Below are 8,804 nucleotides of genomic sequence, written 5' to 3' on the forward strand. Positions count from 1 at the left end.
CATCACCCCTGGAGTGAAAGAGATGTGCCGCACTCCATGGAGAAAAACAACTTTTCTGATCAGGATGTCTCCTGTTCGTTTTGTTGTGACTGTTTTGGTTACTGTTTCTGTTACTACATGGGATGTGTGTGTTGAAAATGCCTCAAATGTTGCAACACACATCCCCAAGTGGCCAACATGAGATGTATTTGCAGTTCCTGTCACAAAGTGTTATCATACTTGAGTACACTCATAAAGCAATACCAGTAAATACAACATTTCTTCCTCTAGCTGTGGGTTTTGTAAGTATTTTTTCTCATATTTACAGTTCATGTTGTTTTCCTTGCTCCTCATATTAGCTTTCTTTTGTTCCCTTTTTCCCATTTATTACGACCTTTTCTAGTTACTAAAGATTGAAGGAATCAGCCTATTGCTGTCCCCAAAAGTGCCCACCAGATGTCACACTGGTATTTCTAATGCGGGCACATCAGCCCATGCTTGCTGGCTTTCTAGCCTATAACCTTTTTACCTTACACAAAGACAAGCCCAGCCAAAGGTAGAAAGAAACAGAACCCACCTAGACAGGCCTCAGGTACTTGCTGCAGGAGCAGCAGCTTAGGTCTCAGTGCTGGTCTCTAATAGGAGCTGTAATATTCGTGAGCCATTTTTTGTGCCAAACTTAAATATCTAACAATGGTTTAGGCATTTATATACAGGTTTTTCTATTGGAAAATAAACTTAGCATAGGTTCATGCATATATTTTTGGAAATCCACTCTGAAATTTTTGGCTAATATCTTAATGCTTGGGTATGATAGTTCTAAATAAATAAATTTGTTAAGCAATGTAATTTCTAAAATAAGCTGTAAGTCTGCACAAAGTATTCCATTTTGCCATATTTTATGTGAACTAGATCACAGGGAGCATTTCTCCTCCCTCTGTTGGGGATAAGAACCTTTTTGTCCACCTAGAAAGAATGAGCACTATCTACAAATGAGGTCATGATTACTCATGTAAAATCACAAATCATTAGCCAGCTATGTATAATAATGCGTAATCATATTTGGTACCAGGACATGGTACCATGGCTATCAGGACAGCTATTCTTCTTATTTCAGCTTTTCCAGATGTCTTTTACTCTTTATTGGTTGTCATATTGATGCTTCTTTCTTGTTCAGTTCTTTTGTAGCTGAACCCTTTCATATGTTGTTAATGTGTACACTGTAGATGATTCTTCCTTATTCTTTGAGTAACATTATTAGAATTTTTAGGAAAATAAAATAAGGATTTGGTAGCACCTCATAGTAAAAACATTCACATATGTTTGAAACTATGCACAGGGCTTATGAGAAAGCAAAGGAGTGAAGAGGCCAGATGAGCTGTCACTTGCTGTACTCTGTGCTTCAAAAAGTTTAGGGCTTTCTAATTAAAAAAGCTACAGATTTATTTATTTTTTTTTTTTTTCCCTGTTCTGATAACTGCATATTGTTATTAACAACAATACATATGTTTATATAATCTAGCTGCAGAATCTTTACAGATGGTAATAATCACTTGTTGTTTTGCATTTGTATTGTACATGTTTGACATGTTACATTCAGGAATGAACTGGCCTTGAGATGTCTAAGACTACTCCACAAATTTACAGCAATGCTTTCTGATTCCCTTTGAATTTTATTTAAGCAAAAGTTAAAGCAATCGGTTGGTGGCAGCAAACACTAAAAAAAAAGGCTCTTTGAAGTTTGGAGCTGCTTTCAGATGTGGAAGCCGAGTCTGGGCAGTGTCTGTTCATGGGTGGGCTCCCATGGCTGGCTAAAGCCCTTGTGAAGCCAACAAAGCTGTGGATAAGCACAGTCATCTCCACATTTTTCTGGATTAGGGTGTTTGTATAACTCTGTGAGGATGTTCCATCTTCTTCCCTTACTGCTTTCATCCATAGGTTTTGTGTCTTTGTTAATTTTTGGTGTTTTTCATCACCTTTTGTATTACTACTATCCAGTATGGCTTTCTGAGGATTCAGCTTAAGCATAATACCTCCACATCTAACACTGCATAGCATTGTCAGCCTTTCACGTCAGTATTTCACATATGTACTTGACAAAATTGATCAAAACTAGTGTTCTCATCATGTTCTGGAGTGGAGGGTAATGAAAATATTAAAGACTGGGAAAAACCCCCTAAAAGTCGTGGTGTAATAAAAACACAAGCATATTCAGGGCAGCGCCAACTCCATAGTAGTTCTGACATGTAAGATGGTTACGTGATAGCTCATGGCCGTCATTATCTTGGATTTAAGGGGGTCCTGTTCTTCACTGGTAGCGGGCACAGTGAGTTATACCTTCATAATCCTATTTTGCACAGGAACCTTCAATGATGCAAAGACTGAATCAGTGCACAGTCTTGTGAAGCTCTCTGTTGAAAACCTATTTGGAGTGGAGGTCACAGATATATGTCTTCATGCTTGTAGAGTGGCCAGGCTTTTTCTATCGGAGAGGTAAATAAGTCTGCTTCCTCTGGTGGTTTGCTTTCGTTAAGAAATGAGGGGGGGAAGAGGGGATGGAGAATGAGTATGGATTAAGTGCTTTATTTTCTTTCCCTCATGAACTCTGTTAATAAAACTAGTCAGAAGGCAGTGCTCTGCAAATACTGCTGTCTTCCTCTCTGGAATAAAACATGGAGGCATGTTAAGAGATATTGTTGTCCTGGCTTAAAGATCTGATATTAAAATGTAGATATATATTCAATATGAGTACTTTGTACCCAAGGAGAAGACTTATTTTTCTTCTCATGCAGGAGTTAGAGCTCAGGGTGTCAACAGTGCTCACATTCCTCTGATTCCGTCTACCTTTGAACACTACCACTTTACCTCCTTGTAAACAAGACCTTGTTTTTCTTTTTTCCCTCTGAGTCTTTCCACTTATTTATTTTGTAAAATCTTTAGGTAGAACTTCCATAATTCAACTAATTAGAGCATGAATATTCAGCAGAAATAATCTTATTTAAGCATTTATTACATCCAAGATTGGGATTTAAGGCACGTTCACAGAGTGTATTAGGACTGCACCTAGTTCTTGCTGTAATCCCTTTTTAGCTTGCTGCTTCTGCCATAGGTAACAGATTGAACTTAATTCGTGTATTTTATTATTATTATTATGCATTTTCTGAAAACTAAACAACCCTACGTAGAAAATTGTTACTGTGTTTTCCACTAGATTTATTTTTACTGTTTTTCCTGGCACATCTCTGACAGAAACAGCATTTGGACTGATCACTGAAACTTCTCTCCAGATAGCTAAGGGGAAAATCCATAGCTCTTTATTTACATGTACACTGTGCTTGAGCTAGTGACCTACTTAAGAAACACTTCACATTTTTTTTCCCTTGTAACCGTGTGGGGAAAGAACCAGATGATGAAACAGCATGACTTTTTTTTCTTTTTTTTTTTTTTTTATTTGTCTGGTTTTAGAAACTCTCAGAAGAATAAGCAAAAGGTATGCAAGTGGTAGCATTCACACACTCATTCCCATATTTTAAAGGACAAACAAGCATTTTGTGATGCAGTGTAAGTTTCTGCATTCACAGGCAATTAACATTTCATCTAATGCTGGTATCTCTATGCTAAACTCAGTGACTGAGGCTTGACTAGAGCATCCACACCAGCATCCACGTTTGATCTAGCATTTGCAAGAGACAGCAAATCCACCCATGCTAAAGAATACTCACCTGATAACATGAGGATAATTATTCCCACTGCTTTTGTCTTCAAGGCGCAACCAGAAGGTTTTTAATCTAAATTTGCATGACTTCAACTCCAAGCATTTTTGTTGTATCTTTCTCATGCTGAGATAATGATATTTTATACTAGTGCTTTGTCTCACTGATGATTCCAATACTTCTCCTAACCTAAGCATTTACAGCTTATTAGTCTTAATTTTATTTTCTTTGGAAAGAGAAGTCATTTCCTTATGTGTGTTCTTTGAAAATAAGTGCAACAGCATCAAATGTCAAATATCTAAACGTGGGAAGAATTGAACAAGTTTATTTACTCTCAGCCTCTGGGTAGAGTGATTTAAGTAGAGTTGTACCTTTTAATCACGTCAAAGCTGCCTAAGTTGTGGTTTTATCTGTAGCTTGTTTGGTACTCCATGTATACTTGTCTTAACACCTGCTCCTCTGTTAAACAGTCCCAGGGTTGTATATGTTTGTATAGCTTGTATTTTTTTCTGCTGTTTCATGAAAGAGATGAGCTGCCTTTTCCCACTTCTCCAGGTAGTGGATTATGAAATTTTATCAATCAGATAGTTACCTGGATATGTTTTATTGCATTCACCTCTAACATTAGTCTGTAAATGTAACAAATATTTCCGCATTCTTACACCATTCTTCATGTAACGGACTTTTCTCCAGAGTCTTCGTTGTCACTTTCACTGTGTGAAACGGTACACGCAGCTACTGCTCTCTGCATAAACTAAGTAACTTCTCCTCCCTGTACCGCTGAAAACCACAAGACCATGTTAGATCTTTCTCCTGTCCTCTCTTTCCTACTCCCTTAGCACATTTGAGCACAGTTCATAACCCCTTCTGTGAATGCTTTGCAGCTGATGATTTCCAGCTGCATCTCCTTGGACTGGAAGAGTGGCATGCAGTCTTCGTTCCTCTGCAATCACCTTCTGCAGAGTTGGATCCAGTGGTGCTGTGACTGAAAATGCATCATTCATGGCATCGTTTCCATGTGTATCTGTCCTCCTTGCTCATAAGGATTTCCAGATTAATATAGCTTGTACATTTCCTTAGCAATGATTTTGTGTTTGTTTAGACTTGTTTTGTGTAATGTTGGGCATGCAACTAATTCCTGAGAAACTCTCTAGAGACCTGCTTATGTGGTAGTTGTTCTCCACATGAATTTACCAGAGTAGGCTACAAAACCTGTAATCCTGCAGGTAACACACTAGCTATTTTCACAGTGTTACTAACAGATTTTTATTAGCATTTATTTTTTCTGAAATTATGTTCAAGTTTGAGATTACCTGCAGTGACTGTTAATGTTTTTTAGTTTTTTACTTTATTTAGTTTTTTTTTTTTTTTAAATTGTAAAATACAAAAAGTTGAAGTTGGAAATACCTGGAGTTTTTCATTGTCATCATCAAGAGACTTTAGTGTGTCTTTCCATGTATACAGTAGGACCAGTATGATTTATGTTTTGCCATAAATAAATATGTATAAAATCACACTTCTTCTTACAGCTGAGCTTCTTCTCTGGGGTAATAGTTATGTGTCATATAGAGCCACTATTCTGGACACTTCAGGTACATCATGGAAATCATAAATTATGTTGGCTGAATGCTGCAGTTTAAAAAAAAAATCAGGCTGTGTGTATATATATAAAATATATATTGAAGTGAGGGTAATCAGCTGTCAGAATCATTTGCCAGAAGTTGTGGTGAATTTTCTAATGTTTAAATCAAGTTCAGCAGTTCTTTCAGAATATCTTTAATTCAGGAGTTCTCAGCCTGTTTTAATGGATTACCTGCCAGCAGTAACAAATGGTAACTAGGATAAAACTGCACATTGTCAGGAAGCTTAAACTTTATAGCAATCTGCTATAAAGTTACTGTTGGAAAATTTGTAAGGGTCTGTGAACTGAAAAATATGACAACTCCTGATAATTCAGAAAGGAATTAATTCAGGCAGTGTCTACAGCCCGTGTTCTGCAGAAAGAGAGAATAGCTAATCACAAGATTGCCTTCTGGCTCTCTAATCTCCTTGTAATTAGAGAACTATCCTCAGCTTTAGGAAACCTGCATCCAATTCTTCTCCTTGCCTTTGACTTCCTACATGATGTTGTGTGAGTCACTGACACAGGGATCATTAAAGAAACTTGGGGCATGTCTGTGATGACAGTTAAGTGAATCTAGGTGTCAGCTGCTTTGTAAAAGACAGAGAAGACAGCTTTGCCAGGGTGTTTGTCTGTTTGAAGACAAGATGTTAGAAGTTATTCAGTGATTCAAGGTATTCATGATACCTGGGTATTCAGTATTGTCCCAAAAGCCAGCACGTAGCTGCACAAACCCCTTCATCCCTCTCAGACTTCTGTAACTGGACAGGATATACCCCTCAGGCCTTGGCAAGACTGAGTATCTTAAATGGTTGGATTTATTTATCACAACAATGCTAGGCAGGCTTGATAGTAAAACAAGACCGGAGTTTCTGCAGCGTGACTTGAGGTTTGACCTTCAGACCAATCCAATTAAAGATGGGATTTGATTTCCAATCTTTACTTATGGGACTGGAAAACAGAAGCTACAAACAAACCAAACAAACTGTAATCCTGTAGGTATTTAACATAATTCTGTGTGATTACTGCAGCCACCCCCTCTGACTGCCTGGGCCAGTTCTGAGGGATGGGGATGCCGCGTCTGTCCTGTCCCAGGGCTCCCAAAGCTCTGGGTCATTGCTAGCCAAATGAGGTGTGGGAAGCTGCTCCATATCCTCCTTCCTCCCAGTGACCACCCCTCAGGCCACCTCCTCAGGTTCTGCTCACGCTATTCATCTCTCACTTGTCTGCTTCATCAAGTATTGTGGGGTTTCCTTTGGTTCAAATTTTCATGCCACTTTAATGGTTTACCCTTTCTTCAGTGAGATCCTGTGTTTGATTTTGCTTCAGTTCTTTAACTATAAAATGAAGATGCTGGTGTCTCACATTGAAACGGAGCAGTCCATTAAGAAGTCTCTGTCCTGTATCTGGCCAGCTGGACACTGGCATCTCTTCTGATTCTTTTCACCTGGGGAAACAGTTTTTCCTGTGCCTGATGCACAGCTGGGTTTGCTGCTGCTGCTGCTGCTCACCAGAGCGTGGTGTGGTGTGGAGTGGCAGCTACCTTTGGAAAGATTGCAAAGGATGAGAAAATAGGCTGATTTGTTCCAATTTGGACCAGGGAAAGAAAGCTGTGGTGGGATCCTAAAACCTGAGTTAGACTCCAGGGCTGCCAAGATCAAAGTCTTCATTTAATTATTTACAAGGTACTATTCAACCAGAAATGTGTGACATTTTTCTGTCATGGAATCAGTAGGAAAGAAGAAAACCAGGTTCGTCTTTTTCCTTCTTTCCTTCTCTCTCTCTCTCATTCTAATATATTTTGTTGCTTTCGTTCTGTATGCTGTTCTTCAGAATGATTCTTTGAAAATACTTCCCTCCTTCAATGCCAGCACTCAACCACAGATAATCTGTCCCAAATATGCCTGGTTTGGGACATTTTGTTTTGGTCTAGTGCTGTTCAACCACTTGTGTCCTGCAATGATAAGCATACTACAATAACTTACATTTTTTAATTTTTCATTTATCTATTTTCTGAAGTCTCTAAAGAGAGATTTATACAGACTACACTTTCTCATCCTCCATAAAACCAGGAAAAAAAATGTAATGGGTAATAAACCAGGAAAGGCCTCTTCACTGATGTTTAATAGCTTGAGTCTACTGATTGCAGTTAAGCTTTTCCTAGATTAAATCTGAGCAAGTATGAAGAGAAGCAAGCACAGTGAAAGGGCTGTATTTGAATGAACCTCAAATAATAAACAAATCTGCATGTGGAAGCAAAAAGAGAGGTGGAAATAAACGATGTGTGTGAAGCCATGTAAACAAAAACTTACCACTCCTGGTTTGCAGCATTTGGAGACATTAGCTGAGTTTCTTGCAATTCTCTGAGGTCTGTGCATGGCCTCTTAAGGTTCTACAGTCTGTTTTTTTGTAGCATTGAGGTTCCTTATAAGAAAATCATGTTGCGGTCTAGTCTTGTCAGAGACTGTCATATTTATGTCAATTCTGGATTCCAAGATTAAAGAACATTAAATTAAGGCAATGCACAACAGTAAGAAAGAGATGTGCCATTTTTCTCATCATGGAGATATATAAAAAGAACTATCTATCTTGAGAAATATCAACTTCCCCCAAGAAGCAAATAATTCACGTTAATGTCAGGAATTAGAGATAAAAATGGAGATCCACAACAGAAGCATGGAGAATGCAGAGGAAGGAAAGAATCTCTGTAGGAAGGGTTTCCATGGTATATGGAATAGAAGCTATAATTAGGCTATTATGGAAACACTGAAGATTTATTGAATGTGTTAATCATAGTGTTGAAGAGCAGCTGAACACAGTTTACATAGTTCCTGTGAGTCTTCATACTATTCACTAATTCATCATTTGGACTAGTGAGCCAAACGGGCTCACCTGTGTCTGAGACAAGAGATGCTCTCGTGAAATCTTGTGTCTGGTAGGAGGTAACAAGAGAGAAGCTGCCAAAACTTGACATGCTGGAAAAAAAGGGGCTTTCTAGACTGAATCATGAACGGTCATGTCTTGGAGTGAGAGGTGACTGTTAGATAGGGCAGAGAAGGCTGGCAGAATGTTATGCTGCAGAGCAAAAATAAGTTGCAGATCTCAGGACTTGCCATGTGGTGTGGTGGTACTGAAAGGAATTGCTCAGATCTCTGTGATTCAAGATCCAGCATTATCTGTGGTGCCAGCTGCATCCCCCGGGGGCCAGTGCATGTCTGACATCCCATTACTGTCTCAGGTAAATCTAATGAATTCAAATACTTTATTTTCAGTAATAAGTGCTTTTGTTGTTGTTGTTGAAATGGGTATTCCCTAGGTATAACAAAAAGGCAAAAGGAAGTTAAATTAGCCATATCATTCAGGATGTAGAGGTCTAAAAATCGCACTATGCTGTAGTGCTTTCCGTCAGAATAAAATATTTCTTATGCAATGAAATCCAAGCTGAGTTGTTACTGTGACAATGTCCATGTGACCATTTATTTTAAAAGCTG

This window comes from Strigops habroptila, chromosome 1 (genome assembly GCF_004027225.2).
Source record: "Strigops habroptila isolate Jane chromosome 1, bStrHab1.2.pri, whole genome shotgun sequence".
Taxonomy (NCBI): Eukaryota; Metazoa; Chordata; class Aves; order Psittaciformes; family Psittacidae; genus Strigops; species Strigops habroptila.